Genomic DNA, 23,759 nt, shown 5'->3' on the forward strand with positions numbered 1-23,759 from the left:
GCCGATGTTAGCCCCTTGACATGACTGCGGCGTCTTCGGAGCGTTTGACGCTTCTTTCATCTTAATTATAAAGCTATCATTACAGCAAGGGTATCCTCTGCCCCGAATCAATCACACTCGCCCATTTTGGACCAACTTGCCTTCTTTCCTGCTCTCTTTATCATATCCTTCCTTATCTCATTCTCCTAATTACGCGTGTCCCCTTCGCTAATGGGACGAAAAAGTCCCACCTCTCTGCGCTTCCCCACCTTGAAGCACGCGACCTTACGCTAGGCTAATACTTCACCGTGATAAAGGGAGAGAAAAACGGCACCGGCTGAAGGGGGCTAACAAAACAAAGGAAGGGACGTGTAATATTTGCAAGTGTTACGGTTGGTGGTCATGTCGTGCCAATTGTTTGCTTTAATTGGATCTTTAACGTTTTGACATTTTTATTCTTTCAAGAAAAAAAGTATATTTTTTTTGACAAAAATTAATTTCATTACAAAAGTTAATGCATTTTTACAAAAAAAATGATTTAATAATTTAAAATGTGCTTTTTTTCAAGTCATAGTTTTTCAAGATAAAAAAAAACTTTTTTTCCCCCCAAATGCTCATGTTTATAAAAAAGGATATTTTTTATGAAATGTACTTTTTTTTTTACAAGAATTTTAATAGAAGTTTAATAAAAATACATATTTGTAAAATGTGTAAAAAAAATAAAAAATTTCCAAGTCTCTTAAAACTCTTTTAACAAAATGAGTTATGTTTTTTTTCAAAAGTCATAATCTTGTGCGAAGGATTATTATTATTTTTTTTTAAAGGAAGTCTTGTTTATTTTTTTAGAAAATGTCGTTGCTTTTCAGGATTAAATCGATTGTTGAATTGGTATTTCTAATTAAAATAATTGTAATTAAAACAAATTATTTATAATTATTTTCAAGAATGTTAGATTTCCAAGATGAGATTTTTTTCACAAAAAAATGTATTCCTGCTGGAAAAAAAAGTGTATTTATAAAAAAAATCTAAAGAAAAAAAAAGTTTTTAAAAGATTTTTTTTTTTAAGAAAAACTTTAAAAAGTATCACTACGAAAAATCAGAGGGAAAAAAAGTTAGGAGAATCCAGTCTCATTTTTTTCTAGATACAGCAGAAGTTGTGTTTTTCTTGAAAAGTACAAGTACAATAAACACACACAAAAATTAAGGAAATAATGTAATTAGTTAAGAGTGTCTGGTATGTTGCTATTAGCATGTTTGTCATACAATATAAATTAATTTATCTTATCACTGATTGATGGACTAGCTCGTCAGTGCTTCTCATTTATTCATTTAGCGGAGCATAACTATTTGCCCGCCGAAATCCGCGCGCGTGCGACAAGGAAAAATTAGCCGGCGTTTGGCGGATTGTTGAGAAAGCCGGCGACAAAATGAGGCGTCTAACCCAAAGTGACGTTTACAAATTACCTGTTAATTCCAAGGAGGGGAAGTTGGGGAGGGGGGGGGTTAGTGAGGGATGATGGGACTGAGTCGCACTGACAGGAGGCTAACTGGCTAATGGAAGTGGCTAAATAAGTAACACTTAAAAAAAAAAAAGAGAACGAGGGAAAAGAGAGCGAGGCTTTTTGGGCCTTTAATTGTCCGCGACGCCCACCTGAGAGTTTGTCGACAGGGCCGCAATTAGGCGCGCCGGGCTGGATGATGAATAGTTACAATCACGCAAGATTTTTTTGCCAAACAACTCCAGAGGATTGTGAGGTGTCACGATGCAAGGTGAACGTCCCCCTCCACACTAAACGACTACTTTTCGCAGGAAATGAACGATCGGCTGACACGCTCTCAAGTCCATATTGTTAAAAAAAAAAAAAAAAACTCATTTGAAGCCATAACCATGTCTTGAAACCCTACTTTGAAACCTTAACCCTGGCATTGCGAGCTTACTGGTGTGATGTCAGGTGGCGCTAGTGAACGCCCGGTAATCGTCCTGTCAGCCAGCAGCTCGTCTTCACCTTAAGATGATTTCAATAATGAGTCCAAAGTGAGAGCCGAGAGGAAAGAATCAGCTGGTTTGTTTTGACACGTGCAGAGCAGCTTAATCCCGGCTGGATGACGGCGGAAATTCACCTCCAGTGAGATGGGGGAAGGAGAAGGGGTGGGGGGGGTGTTTGGGCGGGGCACTTGAACAAGCTCATTAATTATTCATGAGCTCCGTGTCAGCCTCTCGACGAACTACTTGAAGGGAATTAAACGTGCACTTGTACAAGTGACTCATTAGGCAACACTTGAAACAATGAAAATATGCAACATCTCATTTATCTTGTTTTAGTTGTAAACAGTAATAGGAAAAGATTGGCCTCATCTGCCCTACTTTGAGAACCTATTTTAACACCCTAACTCAGGCTTCAAGCACCACTTCTAAAATTGCAAAAGTCCTAACTCTAAAACATGCTGTGAAAGAAACCCCTCATTTGAAACCCCAACTCTTGCTTGATAGCCAAATTTGAAACCCGTCTTGAAACCTTCATTTGAAATCTTAACCCCGTCTTGAAAGTCTGCATTGAAGCCTTAAAAACCTAAAACTCAGGCCTGAAAACACACTTAAAAACCAGCCTGAAAAGCCTAATTTGAAACCCTAATCCTTGTTTGAAGCCTAGCTGGAAGTTCCAGCAGAGGCTTGAAAACCTTATTCGAAAAAGAAACCGCGTTTGAAACCTTAATTTGAACTCTTGCTCGAAAAATAAATAAATAAATAAATGACTAAAAGTGACAACAAAAATGGAAATAATTCAAAAATGTAATTAAATAAATAAATAAAAATGAAAATAAAAAACAACAAAATACATGTGTCTATGAATAAATAAATAAAAGTAAAAAAAATAATAATAAAAAACGAGATTCAAAAAATAAAATAAATATAAAAATAAATGTTGAAATAAACACAAAAATAAATATATAAATAGAATTAAATATCAACCGATCAATAAAAACGCCCTGCTCTCACATTCATTTATTTCATGCTGCAGACGCTCTGTTAGGTTGAAATGTTATTCAAATGAGGGGCGGTCCTAAGTGTATTTTGGGTTGGGCTCCGTTGTTCCAGGCTTGAAACCTTAACCCTGGCTGGGATGTCTGCATTTAAACACTAATCCTTGCTTAAAATCCTTGTTTGAAACCCTAATCCAGACTTGAAATTGTAATTACAAATAAATTAAGAACTTGAATACAGTAGCGAGTAAATTTGCATATTTTTTAAAATCGTTTTTTCCCCTAAGAGTATTTTTTAAAAAAGTGCTAAAAATGTGATTGAATGTTTATCATAGAGTATTGAAAGATGCTAAATGGTGTATTACCAATACTTTTATTCAAATTAAATATTAGTATCGCAATAAAAGGAATACCAGAATTTTTGCATTGCCGCTTGTTGGATGGCGAAGTGTCCGGTGAGAGTGGTTGCCCAATTCCGGATACACTGCACAGCGACGCTCCCAGTAGGGGGGGGGGGACAAGACCATCTGGTCCCCGGCATGCCACTGTCCCAGGATGGAAGAAGAAGCCCAGTCAGCAAAAAGAAAAAGAGCAGCAGGAAGAAACCAAGCTCGACTTCTGCTGCGGATGAATCAAAACACAGCGAAAATGTTCATAATCAACATTTTAATAGCTAACATCAACTAATTGGATACTCTGATATATAATATAGGCCTACAGTATGATAGGTCTGGCCTGGTGAGTGACGTGGGCGTCGGTGGATGAAAACGGAGTTGGTAAGTCCAAGTTCAGTTGAGCAGCTGGCTGCTAACTAGCTGGTTAACGGTTGTCAGTTGTGGCCATTATGTATGAATATTTTGTACATGTTTATTTTGTTTCCGTGTGTTTAATAAAGTAATTGAAAGTGGACATTCTCTGTCTTTTCAACACTCCCTTCTTAATCTTCCCTTTTCATTTTGCAGTAACATTAGTCAGTGTAGAAAAAAGATCCCTGTGGCACGCCGTAGGACTTCCAAGAATATTATATGTCAAACATGGATCTAAACCTAATTGAGTTTACTTGACATATTCATATGAAATATGCCTTTTCGGTATTCATTTCTAGAACATAACAATTAACAAAAAATTTAGTTAGTCCACTCTTGTTTTAAAATCCCTACATTTATATATATTTTTTTTATTATATTCTTCACTTATAGCTATAGGCTACTGCCAATTTGCCCATAGTTTCAATCCAGACATTTTTCTCAAAAATTTGCACCCACTTGTAAAACCAATCAGGGGCATTCGACTTTAGATTGGATTTACAATTTACGCCTTTACTGATGAGCTTTGAGCAACCGCGACTAAAAACGTGTGCAGATAAAATTTAAAGTTTATGTTATCATGCATCAATGTTTATTTATTTTTTTTGACTTATTATGAAAAAGTGTGGCCTCAGGTAAGGCAACGCCGCGATAGCATCAACCGATACAATCGCGTGACGTCAACAGTTAACTCGCCGTTCGAGTACATCAAAGCCACGTGAGATAAACCTGCTCTGGCTTTCATGTTTACACGCATTTGCCGCGCAGCTAAATACAGGTAGATGAATCTGATTAAAAGACCATTCGACAAGCTTCTCGTGTCGCTAAGTTTGGCAACATGTAAACTAGGGCAACATGACTCTGTTTATCGAGTTGTGGTTTTAGCTGGCTAAAGCTAATGCTAGTGTAAAATAGAGGTGTACTTTGGTGATGCTAGCTTGCCAAAGCTATAGTACATTATGTAAGAGAGTCAAGTCAAGTCATATTTAGCACTTTCAAACAGAAGTGAGTTTCTGCCTAAAGCTAATGCTAACTGTATATGCAAAAACAGAAGCGGTCATGTGGGCTAATGATAATATGCTATACAAAATAGAAGTGTACTGTGGTCACGTCAGCTGGATAAAGCTAATGCTAACAATGTATATAAAATATAGGTGTGTTGTGGAAGTATCAGTTGGCTAACGTTAAAGCTAACTTTAAGATAGAGGTGTGATGTGGTGGTTTTCGAGGTCTAATGCTAACTGTACGTAAACTAGTGGTGCGTGTTGGTAGCGTTAGCTGTCCAATGCTAATTGTGTTTTCAAAATCCAAATGTGTTGTGATATGATAGTTGGCTAATGCTAACTTTATGTGTAAAACAGCGGTGAACTGTGACCACAGCTAAAGTTAATGCTAATGTGGAAAATAGAGGTGCGCTGTGGTACTGTTAGTAGGCTAACACCAAAACAGAAGTGCGTTGTGGTCATGTATAAGATGACTGTGTGTATCAAATAAGTGTAACGTGTAAAATAGAGTGCTATTCTTTTCTGGCTAAAGCTTATGATAAGGATTTGTACAGTAAAATACTAGCGCAGAGTGGTGATGTTAGCAGGCTAATGCCAATGTCATATGTAAACAACGACTACTTAATCCAACCCAATGATCGGCTGCTATTTGGAATTATGGGTAATGTAGTCCTAACCGTCTTCGTCACGAAAGCTCATCACAGTGATGGAATCCATCAATTCACTTTGTTTTATTTCACCATCTGGACCCCATCAAGCGAACATCTTTTGATTTGATTGACAAACTCGTGGATTTTAACCTCATTCTCATCTCGTCAGCATCCAATCATCCATCTTGTCGCTAACACGATACGATCGCATTTTAAAATCATCAAATGCCGTCTCCGTTGCATCATGGCCGAGATTAAGAGGAGTGGAACATCTGTGAATCGTTCGGCTAATTCTTTGGTTGCGAGTGCTCGTTAAGGAACATTGTTAGCTACGGTGAGCTCTTGTTATTGTGCGTTTAGCAAATGGGGCAAATAGAAAGCGAGGCATTAAGAGCACAATCAATAGCTCTTTTCATTTGGCCTTAATGCTCGCCTCCATTTTGTCCCTGGTTGAGGAGTCGAGCTGGGCGTTCCGAGAGGGGATGTCTCACATCGCCCGTGTTCTGGCACGTTCCGCCGACATTCAGCGCGCAAATGAGTATGGATTTAACATCACCGGATGACATGATTCCTTTTTTTTCCCCCTCCAAATGAGATATTGAAGTCGATATTTCAAGCGGCGGATATTTGAGGCAGCGCGGTCACATGATATGAGCTGGCGGGTAACATAGCGCTCTTTTAAAATGACAAATACAAACAAAAAAACTTAGAGAAGCCTTAAAGGCCCACAGACTCACAAAATCCATTCCAAAATATATCATATCCCCAATTTTTACAAAGGGGTATAAACTACATAATCCTAGAATATACACTCACCATGTATGTGCGGATTATGCCCCATCTCCTGGATTATTAACAAAACTAGACCAGGCTCTTACATACATCACCCTATATCCAATATACAGGTATAGATATTTTAAACTCTAACATGCTCTGGACGCACCCTAACAACCTGTAGAGCACCTTGTATCAGAAACCATCCTAGTCCAGATTATAGCCAATTTCCATGGTATAAACCAGGATGTAGCATCAAACCATGGCAGAGAACCAGACAATCCTAGAATATACCTTCACCGTGATATTTCAGATTATCCCCGTTCTCCTCGGGGAAAAAACTTGACCCACCAATGTAAAACCTGGACTCATTCAGAATATACACTAAAATTCACCTATCATTCTTGCACCCTAACCCAAGACTATCCCCGATCACATTCTAGTACTAGAGTAAAAAAAAAAACATGTAAAATATTGGGGTACAAACCAGGACAGAATATATCCTAATTCCAGGGTAAAATCTGGATCCTAATCCAGATTACACAGATACAGATTGAACCCTATACCTGGGCTACATACCAGGGTCAAATCTAGACTAACAGTTAATATAGTCCCCTCAAAACAAGTGCATCCTAGTCTAAAGGTGCGCAATTCTGTCCTCAAGGTTTTTGAAGGTTTCCCTCTTCAAAAATAAGAAGATTCCAATCAATGGGATCGTTGCTGATGATCTGATCATATATCAGCTGTGTCGGAGAAGGGAAACATGCAAAACCTGCAGGACTGAGGACCGAGTATGCCCATCCCTGTCCTAGTCGCACGGTCCAAACTCTCATGTTTCAACATCTGGGTAAAACTTGGACTATTCCAGATAATGTTTTCAGATTAAGGTAAAACCAGAAGAAACTCAGAACATACCATCAAATTGAGGTATAAAGCAGATTAGCATGGATTATATCCTAACACAAAAAGTTCTCGGTCGCTTCTTAATGTAACAGTTTTGCTAACTGGGATAACAGCACTGGAATGTCGCGGTCAAGAGGAAAGCAGAGTTGTTGCGGACACTCGGCGGTCCGCTCGTCCGTTTTGCATAAGCGGGCGTCCAATCCGTCAACCGCTCCCTCATTTGCCGGACGCAGATTATGCTTATTTTTCATTTGGACAGAGCGACGCGGACGCCAGGTGTTTGGCGCCACTCGAGTGTTCAGGTGTAACCGCGACACTGACGGGACATGACGAGCGGTCGCACATGAAGGATGAGGCGTGCAGGAAGATAAGCGGGCAGGGGGGGGGGGGGGGGTGCAAGCTCCCCCCGAGAATTTACCCCGCCCTCCAACCCGGGCTCCGTCGCTACAATTTTTCAGCGGAGTTGCTGGAATCTGCTGCGGTTTGTTAATTAGCCGAGCCGGGAGCATATTGGAGATCCAGCTGTTAACGCGGGAGATCGGCACGCTTGTACCGGCAAGATTAATTCCCGCTCCTCCTCGGGATAATGGCGACGCCGAGCTGTAACAAGTCCATTAAGCCGCAGCGAGCGGGAGAAAATTAGCATTGAAAGCGTTACAACGAGTTGATTGCGGAGCTTGTTTGGCCGCAATAAAGACGCGTTGACGTTCTTTTAATCAAAGTTCAGCCCTTGCAAAATGCTGACATGCGCATATTAAACGGAGAGAACCTCCACCAAGGAAAACGGGATAAGCCCACAAGGCATCCTTCAAAATTTTATGATACTGTATTCAATTTAGAATTTTTATAAAAATCCTGTAATTGACCTACGACATGTCCATTTTTTCTGTCTATATGTGACCTGTGACTGATTCATGACACTTTTTTTGTGGGTCTACCCATGGTAGACATGCCTACCAAATTTCATGTTGCCAAGTGAAGCAGGCTTTGCGGCCTGGATTTTCAAATTTGGTAGCAATCGGACAAAATCTCATGTAAAAAAAAAAATTTTTTCCAAAGATATGCTTCAAACCAAAATGTCAGTCTTAATGTGTGTGGTTTTTTTTCAGACATGGTTTTGTTGAGACTTTTGTGGGTCTATTAAAAAAAAAAATCCCCATGACAACTTCACATTTGAGCGGTTACAAGAAATGGTTGCTTCAGACCAAATTTGCTTAATTCCTGTGTCTTACTTGGTCATGGGTTCTTGAGACTTTTTTGTGGGTCTACTCATGATAAACATACCTACCAAATTTCATGTTGCCAAGTGAAACTTTGCCGGCTGGTTTTTCAAGTTTGGTAGCAATCGGATAAAATCTCGAGTACAAGTTTGTCTTTGAAGGACCAAAACAAAATGGTAGACTTTCTATTCAATTCCTAACATGGCTGTGTGAGACTTTTTTGTGGGTCTACTCATGATAAACATACCTCCAAAATTTATTTTTCTTTTTTTTTTTTAAATGAAACTGGATTTGCGGGCTGGATTTCAAGTTTGTTAGCAATTGGACAAAATCTCGAGTACAAGTTTGTCAAAACAGTAGACTTTTGTGAGACTTTTTTTTGGGTGGGTCTACTCACGATAGACAAGCCTACTAAATTTCCTGTTGCTAAGTGGCTGGCTTTGAGGACTGGATTTTCAAATTTGATAACAATCGGACAAAAAGTACAAAAATGTCTGATGAAGATACCTGGAAATCGGACAAAATCTTGAGTACAAGTTTGTCTTTGAAGGATCGAAACAAAACAGTCGACACTGTTCAATTCCGAACAGAGCTGTGTGAGACTTTTGTGGGTCTACGCATGATAGACAGAAAATTTATGTTGCTAAGGCAAACTGGCCTTGTGGCTTCCATTTTTTTTTTTTTTAAATACAGAGCCCTCAAAATGTCATTGAAATTGTACAAAACAACAACAAAGACGCAATTAAAAGGATGAGAAAACGTAATGTTTTGTTTGCTTTTCAGCTATTATTTCCGTCGTTTTCGTTGACATTTCCTCCGTCACGCGCGTGCATTTGGCCCAGACAGTATATACCGCTTTGAACCTCTTTAAACGTCGCTTTAGTGCATACAAATAGTGGACGTTAACATCTTTTAGCGCCTGTGCACTTTAAAGTCGCTTTGCGAGCATTAAGCAGTTTGAGCGCTCACATGAACGGCAGCTTAATGGACGCCAAGTACAAAAAAACGCCGCCGCACTCTCACTTAGCTGCCGTCCGAAAGCACAAACGCTAATGCGCATAAACAAAGAGAGCGTCGCCAAACGTAACAAACCAGAGTGGCCTCGGAAAGCCGTTGACATATGAGCGGACATTTGCATAGTTTCCATCGAGGAGGGGGGGACGCGCGGGAATAATTGAATATTCAAAGCATTAAGGAACAAGAGGCTCGTGGCTAATTAGAATTTGCACATTTCCAAATGGGCCGTGATGGCGGCGCAAATGATGAAATATAACCGGTGGTCACGTGAGCGGTCGCGGGCCAATGGGGGGGCGGCGAGTCACAAGACATCGCGCCGCTAATGCACTCGGAGCGGCCGCGTATTGATAGCTTCAAAGTACGCGGCGCTAGCTCACTGCGCGCGGCTCATTAGCCTCGCGTCCTTTCAAAGAAGAGCAGAAAAAGCAGGCGGAGGAAACGTCTGGCGCGGTTGCTGCCGCTGATGTTGTTGTTGTTGTGTTGGCTTATTGGATTAGGGACACCCGGACGTGCACATTTATCAAACCTTAAAAGGAGCACTCATTCCCGTCGTGCTTGTCAGGCAGCAACTAAAAAGTCACGTAAAGAAGCAAAGTGCATGATGGGATTTTCTTCCATTTTCAACTTGGGTGTAATTTGTCAATTTGTGTTCATTTTCATTGTTTGTTGGGGTTCTCTTCAGATTTGTTATATATGTTTACAGTTTATATTTCATTATAATAAATTATTAAGAAAGCACTGCAAAATTACCAGTTTTGCTGTTTGCATTTTACATGTTTGAGTAAAATGATTTTCAAAATATTGACAAAATGCTGTGCTAATTTTGACATTTATTTATTTTCAAAAAATGAAAATCGTAAAAATACTAAATAATGGTCTGTTCTTTTTTCCATGTCAATTTCTGTCATTTAAATTTTATTTAATACATTTAAATTGACATACAGTTTTTGATTGAATACAATTTCCATGCTTGACACTTGAGTTTTGGAAATATTTATTATTAGATAATAATTTTTACTTTAGTACTTTATTTTATTATTTATTTTACTTTTATTTTTTATTTTTATTTATTTTTTATATATATGGCATAATATAGAACACATGGACACTGTAAAAAAAAAATTATTTCAAGGCAAAAAACTTATAAATAAAATAAATAAAATAAATAAAATAAATAATAATAATAAATACAATTTTAAGATGGGCAATTCAACTAAATATTTAAAGTATTGCTGATGTGAAAATGGTCTTTCCCACATTTCCATGCATGACATTTGAGTTATGGAAATATTTATTGTCAGATAATTATTTTTTATTTTACTTTATTTTATTATTTATTTAACTTTTTTTTTTTTACTTGCATATATGGCATTTTATAGACTACATGGAAACTGTAAAAATTTTTTTTAAAAAAGTTGGGGGAAGGGGAACTTCACATCCACATTTCACAACAAAGAAATAAGAGTTTACAAAACTGTTGTCCTCTCAACTGTCTCAACCAAGACAAAAGTAAAAACAACTCAGAAATGTGTTTTGGTACAAAAAACTTGCTGGCTTTCGTGTGCTAACAAATATCCACTTTTGCCATAAATGTAGATTTGAAAGTTGTTCCAACTTAAATAACTGTATTAGCACCAAAAAATACAAGTTGTGTGTTGTTTTTTTATGTATGCATTTTTTTTCCACAAATTAAAAATAATTAAATCAACCCCAAAATAAATAGCTCCGGTCAGTGGTAGCTAGCCGCTCACTTTTGCCACCCAGAAGTACCAGAGTAAAAAAAAAAAAAAAAAAACATTATGAAAAGGGCCTTAATGTACATTTAAAAAAAAAACTAATATTGTTGTAATTATAGTCATTAAAACCCCCCGCTTGCATGACGGCTAAGAATGTGGAAAATGCCACTTTGCTCTCCGTTATCATTATGAAGGAATTACACATGAACAAGGTCGGTGATGTATAAGGAGCTGAGAGCGGGTCTCTTAATCATTCCTTCCTTCCTTCCTTCCTCTCGCTGAGCCGTCACCGCGCGCTGCCACATGAAGGTTGACAACGTCGCAACACATTCGTACGGCGAAAAGGTCACCTTTTGATCCCCTGATGGGCCGTCGCTCCGCTCATGACGCTTCTGCGATGACTGTGTTTTTAATCGTGACCTCCGTCATGGCACTATTATGTATGTCATCATGAAACTTTTTTTTTCTTCATTTTTTGCTCAGCAAGACTGCAATAACTTCTAATCACACAATTTAGTAAAATTGTGCAAAGCACGAATCGACGTGGCCGCTTAAGCATCTTGTACTCAAAAGTTATGCTGATTTCCAATCTAAAGTGATGCAACGGCACCATCTACTGGGATCTGGTTCTCATTACAGCGGTATTGAATTTCACGGACAAGCTAGGCAAGACCCTCTTCCATGCCTACCAGTTGTAAAACAAAAGCACTTAACGAAATAAATTCATTGATGGTGGTAAACTTCTGGATTCCAGGTGCAAAATAATTTTGAATCAACAATTTACCTCACGTAGCATCTTCTTTTCGATTTAAACTTCACACATTCAGACTACAGTGTTGGTTTACTAGTTAGCCCCAAGGACAACATGAGTAGCACATAGGTCTGCTCTAAAAATAGCTCACCAGTTATGTGACTTACTATTTATTTATTTATTTAAACTTAACACAGTACACGTTTCTTCTGTACCAAATATTTTATATTTTGTTTAAAAATAAAATAGATGATATTTAATGGGGAAAATGCCGTTTTTATTTACCCAATTTTTTTTTTTTTTAAGGCCATTTTAGAGCTGTAATTTTAATATCTTGACAGCTGATATTTTTGCTCAAGGCTATCATACGGTCAGAATCTAATGTTGGCCCATGCCTATAATGTTTTTCAAAGTATCACTTCTACAATATTCAAAAATGCTCTGTGGGAGGACCGTCTGAGTGTGGGGGCAACCTAGTGCCCCGCGTTGGTGACCACTGGTCTAAAGTACGCAGTACAGCAGCGAGACAGAAAGAAAGCATTTAAACAAACAATCTGTAATGGAGGCAACATACGAGAGGCTTTTTAATTATCCGACTCAATCAGCTAAAGACGGCGAGGACGGATCGATGTCCGCTCCATTACGCTGGGCGGCCCTCGGCCTCACGCGGCTCGCAGCCACCACGTGACGGATTACGGCCGGCGGCTAATGTAATGGAGCGGCTCCATCCTGAATTCTGCCTGAGCCTTCGTGTCACTTCACCGCCACGACGTCGCAGCGGAACGTGAGACGACAGCCCCCGAAACCTGCCTGACACCATCTTGGTATCCTCAACCAAGATGGGCTCCGGGTTGAAAAGCAAATCAATGGACAAGTGCATTGGGCTGCCACAGAAACGGACTTTTTAGCATATTAGCCATGCGCGTTCCAGTTCTGAACACAATTCACACACAAGCGTTCTCTCAACTCGGATTTCAGCTCGAATGAGTCCATTGGGTGGAAAAACATTACAGTCACCTGTCAGTAATTGTTGGTGCCAATGCAAGACTCTTATTGATTTTTCAGTCTTTGGCATATTAGCCAGGTTCCATACATCACTAGAATCCCACACGAGGTCACACTTTCAGACAGCTGAATTTTTCAACTCAATTTTCTAGCAACTGTTAAAAACTGTGACCCTGAATGGAAGCCAAATGCTCCTTTGAAACCCTGACTCCATTCAAATCTGAGGTAACACATTCTGACAGCTGAATTATTCAACTCAATTGTGTGACAACTGTTAAAGGAGTCAAAGTTTCAAAGTAAAGCTTCAAAGGAGGGTTTGACTTGTCACAACTTAACAGTTGTTACAAAATTTAATTGAAAAATTCAGCTGTCAGAATGTGTGACCTCAGATTTTAATGGAATCAGTCGGGGTTTCAAAGGAGGTTTTGGCTCCCATGCATGGTCACGGGTTTTAAAACTCGTGGTCACCTATTCTGACATTAATTTTGTAACTACTGTTAAAGAATGTAACCCTGCAAGGAAGCAAAACCCTCCTTTGAAACCTTACTTTAAAACCTGACTATTTTAAAACTCGAGGTCACACATTCGGACAGCTGAATTTTTCAACTCAATTTTCTAGCAACTGTTAAAAACTGTGACCCTGAATGGAAGCCAAATGCTCCTTTGAAACCCTGACTTCATTCAAATCTGAGGTAACACATTCTGACAGCTGAATTATTCAACTCAATTGTGTGACAACTGTTAAAGGAGTCAAAGTTTCAAAGTAAAGTTTCAAAGGAGGGTTTGACTTGTCACAACTTAACAGTTGTTACAAAATTGAATTGAAAAATTCAGCTGTCAGAATGTGTGACCTCAGATTTTAATGGCGTCGGTCGGGGTTTCAAAGGAGGTTTTGGCTCCCATGCATGGTCACGGGTTTTTAAAACTCGTGGTCACCTATTCTGACATTAATTTTGTAACTACTGTTAAGAAATGTAACCCTGCAAGGAAGCAAAACCCTCCTTTGAAATGTTACTTTGAAACCCTGACTCTTTCAAAACTCGAGGTCAAACATTTGGACAGCGGAATTTTTCAACTCAATTTTTAAACAACTGTAAAAAAAATCATTACCTACATGGAAGCCAAATCCTCATTTGAAACCTTACTTTGAAACCCTGACTTTCAAAACTCGAGGTCAAACATTCGGACAGCTGAATTTTTTTTAACTCAATTTTAAAACAATTGTTAAAAATTATTCCCCTACATGGAACCCAGACACTCCTTTGAAACCTTACTTTAATTTGAAACCCTGACTCCAACTCTTGGTCACATATTCTGACAGCTGAATTTTTCAACTCAATTTTTAAACAACTGTAAAAAATCATGACCTACATGGAAGCCAAATCTTCCTTTGAAACCTTACTTTGAAACCCTGACTTTCAAAACTCAAGGTCAAACATTCGAACAGCTGATTTTTTTTTTTAACTCAATTTTAAAACAACAGTTAAAAATTATTCCCCTACATGGAAGCCAGATACTCCTTTGAAACCTTACTTTAATTTGAAACCCTGACTCCAACTCTTGGTCACACATTCTGACAGCTAAATTTTTCAACTTCATTTCAAATCATGACCTTCATGGAAGCCAAATCCTCCATTGAAACCTTACTTTGAAACCCTGACTTTCAAAACTCGACGTCACACATTCTGACAGCTAAATTTTTCAACTTCATTTTAAAACAACTGTTAAAAATCATGACCCTGCATTACTTACAACAATGACTCCTTCAAAACTTGAAAAAATGAAAGAACAACCTTGGTCCGAATTCCCAAACACGGTAAACACGACTTACCCTGGAACGAAAATGAATATGTGCCCGTTTTTATGCCGAGCGCACGAGCACCTGTCTATGAAAATGTTCAATGTTGAAGCAAGACTGCTATTGATAGCTAAGCGGCATACAATACAAATAATCAGTAAATTGAGCATTTTAGAGAGCCAACACTTGAAAACAAATTAGACAGCAGACGTCTGTTGACACTTTGGACAACTTCGACGAGTTTACATTTCCGTCTTGTCCACACGAGACCAAACACGTCGATCATGTTTGGATTGCGATGTCGATTGTGTCACGGCAGACACTTGCGAGCGTACGGGCGTCGACACACCCCGTCAAGAAAAACCCTTCAGAGGAATGACAAAGCAGAGTTGGGGTTTTATCGATACCATTTTGGGAGCTGCCAATCGAAAGGTCCAATCGGGGGTTATGATTTCGGGGGGGATTCATTTCAGCGCAACAAAGCGCGGGTCGCTTCCCGGAAGGCGTGCGGTAAGCTGATCACACCAGCGGACCTCGAGTACCTCGCAAGACATCGATCCGCTGTCGTCCTAACGACACCCGACACGCCAAGCGTACAGAAACAAGCAATTTATTGTGGGGGAGGAAATAACAATAATAATAAGTCTACATGCGGAGAGAATGGACTCGCTGTGACAGTGCGCGTTTGTCTCAATGAAATGTTACGTTTGCGATCTTAGTGGAGGAATTTGTCACTTAGTACCAAAAAACACAAAATACAGTCTGTAAGTGCATTTTATAGTCGGTTGATTTTCTCCAGTGTGAACTTTTAAACAGTCGTTTTTTTCTTAGCAGACCTTAAGTTGAGGCTGCAACTTTTTGTCACACACACAAAAAGCACCCCAAAAAAGTTTTCACCTAAACAGGTTGCCTTGGAAATTCATTTGGTGTAACGGAGCAAAATGAACTGAAGCAGATTTTCTGCTAAATAAACAGATTTTTAGTCTGCCTTCATTTTTTTGCTGTTTTGCTGCAATTGCCCTTTAATAATCTTTTTTTTATTCATGCTGTGGGACATTTTTGGGCTTAAATTATAACTGAAGAGGCAGATAATTATGTTTTAAATTATCGCCGTGCAAACCTTTCCAGTGACTGTTTAAAAGGCGACCGAGGCGTCACCATCGTAGCCTGACGGGATTTTTTTTTTTTTTCCCACGTCGGAGATATATTTCTGTTTCTCCTCCCATTAGCCAAGCTTTAAATAATAACGTCAAATAAATAGCCTCCATTACCGCCATCACATTGTGCTAACTCACACGCTGTTTATTATGCTAATGGAACTTGAAATTAAGAAAAAGACCTCCGATGCCAAAGGATTTAATTAATGGGCTTGGGAGAGAGAGAGAGGGGGGGGGGGGTGGCGGAGGGGGCGTATAATTCATTTGTGAGTAAGTAAGTCTCATTTGCACTTTGCACCACTGATTGCCTCTGACTTCTTCTTCTTCTTTTTCTTCTTCTTCGCCTCCATTAGAGTGAACACCTCGTTATAGCAACGAGCTAATTAAAGCTAATAGGGCTGTGAGTCATAGGAGCCGAACCTCCTTTCGCTCTCAAGGAGACAAGGTGCAGTTGTAGGGGCGAGGTTAGATAAAACACACCATTTATGATTACTTTTTTTTTTTTAAATTTGAATTTTTTTTTTTATGTCTATATTAACACAAAACAGCCATTTTTTTATTTAAGACCAAATGGAGTTCTTTACTACACATCCTGTTCAGGCAGGAAAACTAGTTTGATTAATGAACTCCCCTGTTACACCAAAGCTCGTCTTTGTGACTCTAACCCAGATTTGAACCCTAACCTATTCTTCCAATCCCACCTGGAAACCTGATTACCCATGACTGAAACCCAAGCTCAAGATTGAACCCCTAATTTGGAACTCCAACCCCATTTTATAACCTGAAATTTGAAACCCTAACCCATGTGTGAAACCTGAGCTCAGGCGTGAAACCCTAATTTGAAATAGGCTACCAACCCTGGTTTTAAACCTATAATATAACCCTTGTTTGAAATTTGACCCCAGGCAGGCTTGAAACCTCGAACCTGGTGACAACCCAAACACAAACTCGGGCCCTACTTTGAAACCATAATTCAAGTTTATAACCCTAAATTTGAATCTCTTATTTTGAGTTTGAAACTCTAACCCAGGCTTGAAACCCTCATTTTAAACACATCACAAGCAAGTCGACTAACATAATAAACATATTTGCTGTACTATGCAAATATGATAAAAACACAGGCTAACATAAAAACGTCTATATCATTAGCTAGCATAATGACGGCAGGATAACATAAACATGTCCACGTTACCAGCTAGTATAATGACCAGAAGCTTGCGTAAACATATCTGTGTTACTTGTGGCTATAATGAACACAGGCTTAAATCACCGGCTAACATAAACATGTCGGCGCCGCAAGCTAGCTGGGCGTTAATGCAACGTATAGAAGAGCAAACGAGTGATGTGCAAAAGGAGGAAAAATGAGGCCAGAATCCCCCCCCCCCCCTCAAAAAGAAAACAACACTGTGCACCCCCCCCCCCCAACCCCTGAAAGCAAAGCAAACAACATTTGCGTGAGTGGCAATAATTCAAAGCTAATTAAGACATCAGCGCGCACAACCACTTTTGGGGCTGCGCGGTCATCAATCGCTGACATCGTGTGTTCTTCTCTTGTTTTCCTTATGCGGGATGTGCAATACTTTCTTTCATGTATGATAAAAACATGTTTCCTTGACTTGTGCGACCGATCCTGAGCAGGGTTGTGAATTTTTTATTTTGTTCTGTTTTTTTTAGTTTTCAGAGCGGGTTTATTAATTTTTAATAGTTGGGGGGTTTTTTTGTATATTTTTTATTAGTTTTAGTGTTTTATGTTTTTTTTTTATTGTGTGTAATTCTTGTAAGATTTTTTTAATCACACATTGTGTAGTAAACACTGAACAAAAATATCATTTAAAAAAAACATTCATTCGCAAATAAAATACACGTTCTGTATAACAGCCCGCAGACCTTAAAGGACAACAAGTGCAGTGTATAATACTCGTTTCTCAGATTAATTCGCAAAGGTTGAATCAAGGCAACCGAACCTTCTTGTTTGTTGCCGATGTTTTCAAAGCCTTTTCAGTTCTAAATTTTAAAAAGGAACCCCCGACTGTAATGACAAGTTTGCTCTATTTGGTTGTTACTAACATAACTATGAGATTCATTTTTCAAAAATCATTTCCAGTTGAATACATTTTGTAGAAACTTTATTCGGACGTACGCCGCCATTGTTATTTACGTCCCAACGCACTCGGTGTGTAGCAATGTAAAATGGTGGCTGACAATGTAAAGCGCCTAAAAAGAAAGCAAGGTAAGCCTCGGTAGCGTTCCTAAAGGGACGATCAAAACTCTTGAATGCGTCTGGTGAATGACGCGAGCACGGCGTGGGGGAGGGTGACTCTCCCGATCGCATGATCTTTAGGAACGCTACGTTGCCCTCTGTCGTGAACAAGATCCGTTATCGTCAGTTTATCCAGGTCCGGATGGCGGGTCCAAACTTCCCCTCTACATTAGCAGGCAAGCTATCAGACATAGTTCCTCCAGCGTGTCCTAGGTCTGCCGTGAGGCCTCCTCTTTGGTCGGATGTACCCAGAGGGACGCCCCAGTGAGGCGACTGGGAGGCCCCTGGGATCAATACCGGATCCCCTCCATTTGTCAGCCTCCATTTCTCCAGATCGGAGTACCGGAAAGGCTGGCTCCTCCTGAAACGCAGATCTAGTTGTTGAAAGGAGAGCCATACCCTCACTAGACTACTGTGAAGGGTTAAGTGGCATTTTGCCCAACCAGTCCTTGTGGGGGATGGTTTAGGAGCTCGAGGTCCAGGGCCATTGGGTCTCTGTAAATTTGGAGGTTTACATTGCTGGCAGTAAGTAGGACTTGTTCATGGTGGATTTTCTTCTACACTAGAGCAGAAGTCCACGCAGGACCAGACTTCACTATCTTGGCCACTGAGGCAGTCCCAGGCCAGCTTTGATATGGTCCTCCTAGCATGTCCTAGGTTTCCTCCGGGGTTGGACATACGCAGCGCACCTCCGCAGGGAATGTGGCCGGGAGACTGATGGACCAAGGTCCAACAAAATACTGCATAGCATGTGAACTGATTGGGCACAATTCCCAAGAACCTCTTGCTCTCCTTAGAGAGAGACTGTTAGATTAGGCCTCTCAATGATTAGGTAGATGACTTGAGCTAGGCCGTTGTGTCGCTGTGACCTGTCCTGGCTTGGAGTCTTCCTATCTATCTGCACTCTGGCGCACTTATCCAGTTGAAACCAGTTAAGACCATCAGGTCACACATTTTCATAGGGGCGAGCCATCCCCCATGTGGGCGGGTGGCTAAGAACGTATAAGAGTAGAGACCATTTCGAATAGATTAGACCTTCTTGGGACTGTCAGACTCCGACATTTGTCTCCAATGCTTACAAAACACTACAGACACTTATGTTCATGCTTTATGGTTATGTACTCCGGTTATGTATTTCTGGACTAAAGTCTTAGAAAAACTTTCCGCTATTTTGGACTGTAGGATACCTTTATCTCCAAACTTGTGTTTGCTAGGTGACCTAACAACAACTGACTTACCACATAAACAATTTCAATCTACACTTGTAGCCCTTACTATCGCTAAAAAAACAATTCTTGTTAACTGGAAAAATAAACAAACTCTGAATATCGACCAATGGTCTAACCTCCTCATAAATCACATTTTAATGGAAAAAATATCTGCCTCAAATAAAAACCAAATATCAAAATTTATAGAAACATGGTCTACGTATATAGAATTTTTTAACCTAATTCCGGTTACTTAATTCTGTCTGTTAGCGAGAGCCACTACATCGTGATAACTTACATTGATGTTTCTGCATTTGGCAATTTATTATTATATTATATTATTAGTATGGGATTTTTTTTTTAATGGGCTTTAGGTGAACTGATGAATACACACACGCTCGCACGCACGCACGCACGCACACACACACACACACACACGCACATACAAAAAAAAAGGGTATATATATATATATATATATATGTGTGTATATGTGTATATATATATGTATATGTATTTAAAAAAAAAAAAAAAAACATTTATTAATTTTTTTTTAATTGATTTGTTGGATTTTTAAAAAAAAATAATAAAAAAAAAAGGAGAGCAATGATGATGTCAAATCGAATGAACAATACTGAGCTCTCCCGTAAAAAAAAAAAAAAAAAAAAAAAAGATTAGACCTTCTTCCGCTTTCAGCAGGAAAGGCTCCACAGCTCATTAAGGGGCCTAATCTAACAAAACCACTACTCCCAGTATGTCAATCTAGGACAGGGGTGGTGAACCCTGGACCCTCAGGGTTGTTATCAGGCTTCTACAGAGCTTGCTGATGAGCTGATCATTTTTGATCAGCTGTGTTGGAAGAGGGAGACATTTAAAACAGGCAGGAGAGCGGCTAGGATCGGAATTCCCTACCCCTGATTCTAGAGGTATCACTTATGACTTCCATGCAAATTATTTAAAAAAAATAAAATAAAAAAAAGATAGATAGATAGATAGAGTTCATTGTCAAGTTGCAGGGCCAAAATGGAACAGGGGGAAGGGGTTGATAGTCAGGCCAGAGTGTAATATAAAAGCAACAAAGAAGTAATTCCGCAATTAGTCCAATAAATTACAGCGAAACAACAACTTTTAAAACTTTATGTGAAGTGAATGTTTTTTTTTTCCTTCCAGCCTGGGTCGTAACGACTTGTTTAAGTGCAGCACATATTTCCACAAGGAATGGAGGATTAAAAGATTATTTGCCTCACAAACATAAACACTCACACACCCACAGTCATATTTGATAAGTAGCATTAATTAGCAAAAGATAAAAGTAAACACAAAATGAAAAACATGGCAATTGATGGCAGGGGCTATTAAGAATTTACCTTCTTAATTAAGCCACGCTTGAGCTTCACAGTGCGTGTGTGTGCGTGCGTGTGTGTGTGTGTGTGTGGTGCCGGATGCAAACAACAAGTCATCCCCAGACCATAAAGTGCACATTAGACGCTCCCGCCGTAATCACAAAGGTAATTCACAGCCGCCGCAAATGCGGATAATTAGTCTGCTATTGGTAGAAATGAGGCCATTATGAAAGCCTTCCCTGCGTGATTAACTGTTAATAACGTCGCCTATTAGGACGGATTGTGCCGCATCCCGCACGCATTAGCGCAACCCCGGAAAGGACGCCGGCGACGCCGTTGACCCTCCGCACGGGGGCGTGGTGGAGCCAGGCGGCGTTTTCTTTGCCTGGCGGGACCACTCACTTTCTATTCTTGAAAATGACGGCGTCCGGCACCGCTCCGGCCGCGAGGAACAGCTGCGCGGCGCTAACGAGGCGGGGCCGTAGCTCGGGCTCGCCGAGGCCCCCCTCCGGGGTACGTAAACAATGACTTAATGAGAATGGCTGCCATTACTGTAATTAACACAGAGCACGTCAAAGCGCTGTCAGAGTTTCAGGAAGGTCTTGCGTTCAAGGGGGCTGGCATGCAATGACCGGAGCCCCCCCGCACCCCCCGCGCCCCCCCTTGCCCACCACCACTACGTCGTTCACCACCACCCAGGACATAAATAGAATTAATGAACACACAAAACCCACAGCAATGAAACCAGCCAGCCTCACACTCAGGCATTAAATATTCTCTCTCATTTGTCCCCAACCACAAAAATGGTCAGCTTGCTGGGAAAAAAAAAATCCAATTATCCAACATTAAAATTGTATTAACTGCCTTAACTAATTAGGAAAATGAACCTCAAACCTATTAAGAACTTGTGGATTTTGGTAAAAAAACAAAATCCAGATTAGTATATAAACTAATTCATTCAATGCCATTGACGGCTATAGATGTCAAAAATTCATTTGAACTATTTCTATTAGTTTAAAAATTGTTCTACTTGTGTTAACAAGAGTATGAAAACCTATATTTTTTTTATTGTACATTTAGAACAGATATCAAATTTGTGATTAATTGTGAGTTAACTAGTGAAGTCATGCGATTAATTACAATTAAAAAAAATGAATCGCCTGACGCCCTGAATTTTTAATAATCTTTAAGTCGCGTCAGGCGATTAAAATTTTAAATTGTAATTAATCGCATGACTTCCATAGTTAACTCACGATTAATCACATATTTTATATCTGTATTTCTAAAAAAAAAAAAATAAAAAATCTAGGTTTTCATACTCTTGTTAACAAAAGTGGAAAAAAATGTTAAATGGTCAAATGAATTTTTGACGTCTATAGCCGTCAATGGCAGTGAATGAGTTAATAGAAGGGATGTTCGATACCACACCAATACCATGTACCGATACCAAAAGTACTTTTGATACATAACATTTCCCAAAAATAAATAATGACAAAAAGAAAGACCTATATATCCCAATATAACATTTTTCCCTAAAAATGCATGAAATTGATGGCAATTTTCTATTCTTTCAATTTCTAGTTCCTGATCAGAAAACAACCACAAGACCTTGAAATACAGCCGGGTATCAGCCCGATACCGATACCGGGTATCAGTACTCGCCCATCCCTAACTAACATAATTGTTGATAACTAAAAACGGCATTCCGCCTTGAACGGACAATAAATTACAGAATATGCCTAATAATTGGTTTAATAAAAATCTTATTGAGTAGAGTTTAACTTAATTAAGCAATGTTTTAATCAGGAACTTTTTTTTGTCCAGTGAAAGATTATAACTCAACAAAATGAAAAAAAGAAAAAGAAAAAAGAAGCTCATCCTTGTATGAAAATGATTCATAATCTGGGAATCCCCTAACATCAACACTATGGAGGATAGTGTTTATTTTGTGTTCCCCTCTGTGGGGAACTTTTTGCCAGATGACAGATTCTAAACTCACCAAAATGAATTTCTATTTTTCATGAAGAAATGACTTTTTACCTTAACTATTTCGGAAAATAACTAAATAGCATAACATGGAAACAGCATAACGTATTAAAAAGTTTTTAGGAACTTTTTGCCAGGTGAAAGGTTATAAACTCACCATAATGAAATCCTTCTAAATATAGCAAATCTTTTTCTTTTTTCTTTTTATAAATAAAGAAAAGAGCATTTGCAGAAAAAGATTCATGTTCTTATCGTCCGACGAGAAAGATAGTGACTGAAGCGTCTTAACAAGAAAACAGTGCCGATAAAAGCTTTAATTTCCTATCGCGGTCCGAGATCTGAACGTCAATCTGTGTGTTCCTTATTTCGGCCCGAAAACCTTTCAACAGCCCAGTTCCTGGAAATGAAAGGCAGCAGATTAAAATATCATTAGGTGCCCCTTAATTGAAATAAACTTGAATTCGGTTCTCGGCGGGCAGGTTGAACGCGAGCCTGTCTGTTCTCTCTCTCTCTCTCCGTCTGCATCTGGTTTGTGCCAGTTTGAAGTGCTTAAATGGAGTTTGTGCACCGCTTTGATTGCAGCAGATGGGCCACGTTAAAAAAAAAAAGAAAAAAAAAAGCATAATAATATTTAATAATCAAAACCCTCGCAAACAACAGCCGCCGAGTGAAGTAATCTGTAAAAGTGTGCAGCTTCATTTGCATAATTGACGCATGTGTAAACCCCCCCCACGCCGATGAGTGATGAAGACAATAAAAGATGTTGCTAAAAATGGGAACAATAACAGCAAAATTTCATCAGGGCCCGCGCGCACGCTCTGATTAATCTGCTCTTGCAAATCAGCGCCACAGGGGTGTGCGCGCCAAAGGTGGGGGTTGCACGCTCTTCAAGGGAGGCAGGTGATTAACCCCCCCTGCTCGAATGCCGCCTTCCCCCAATTAGACGCCTCCGCCAATCAGGTATTAACTGTTGTTCACAAATTTCCTCATTTGAACTCTGTTGCTAACCAAAACAGCAGCACATGAACACATCTTAAAGCGTGGAGTCTTTTTGTCAACAAATTCCCGCCTCAATAAGAAATAATAATAATAATAATCCGACTGTGTTCGTTCTACTCACTCGCGACTGCTGAAGAGGTGGCTTGAAGGGAGAAATCCCCCAAAACAAAAAGAATAGAAAAA

General features: G+C 39.5%; 1 long non-coding RNA gene across 1 annotated transcript in view; it reads right to left on the reverse strand.

The window, feature by feature from the left end:
- The window catches only part of LOC144062257 (uncharacterized), a 68,263-nt gene that overhangs the window by 40,994 nt on the left and 3,510 nt on the right, over positions 1–23,759 (reverse strand). Inside the window, exon 3 of the long non-coding RNA XR_013296365.1 lies at positions 3,375–3,506. This is a non-coding gene — a long non-coding RNA (uncharacterized LOC144062257). The remainder of the gene's footprint in view (positions 1–3,374; positions 3,507–23,759) is intronic.

The sequence above is a fragment of the Vanacampus margaritifer genome, chromosome 13 (assembly GCF_051991255.1).
Source record: "Vanacampus margaritifer isolate UIUO_Vmar chromosome 13, RoL_Vmar_1.0, whole genome shotgun sequence".
Classification (NCBI taxonomy): domain Eukaryota; kingdom Metazoa; phylum Chordata; class Actinopteri; order Syngnathiformes; family Syngnathidae; genus Vanacampus; species Vanacampus margaritifer.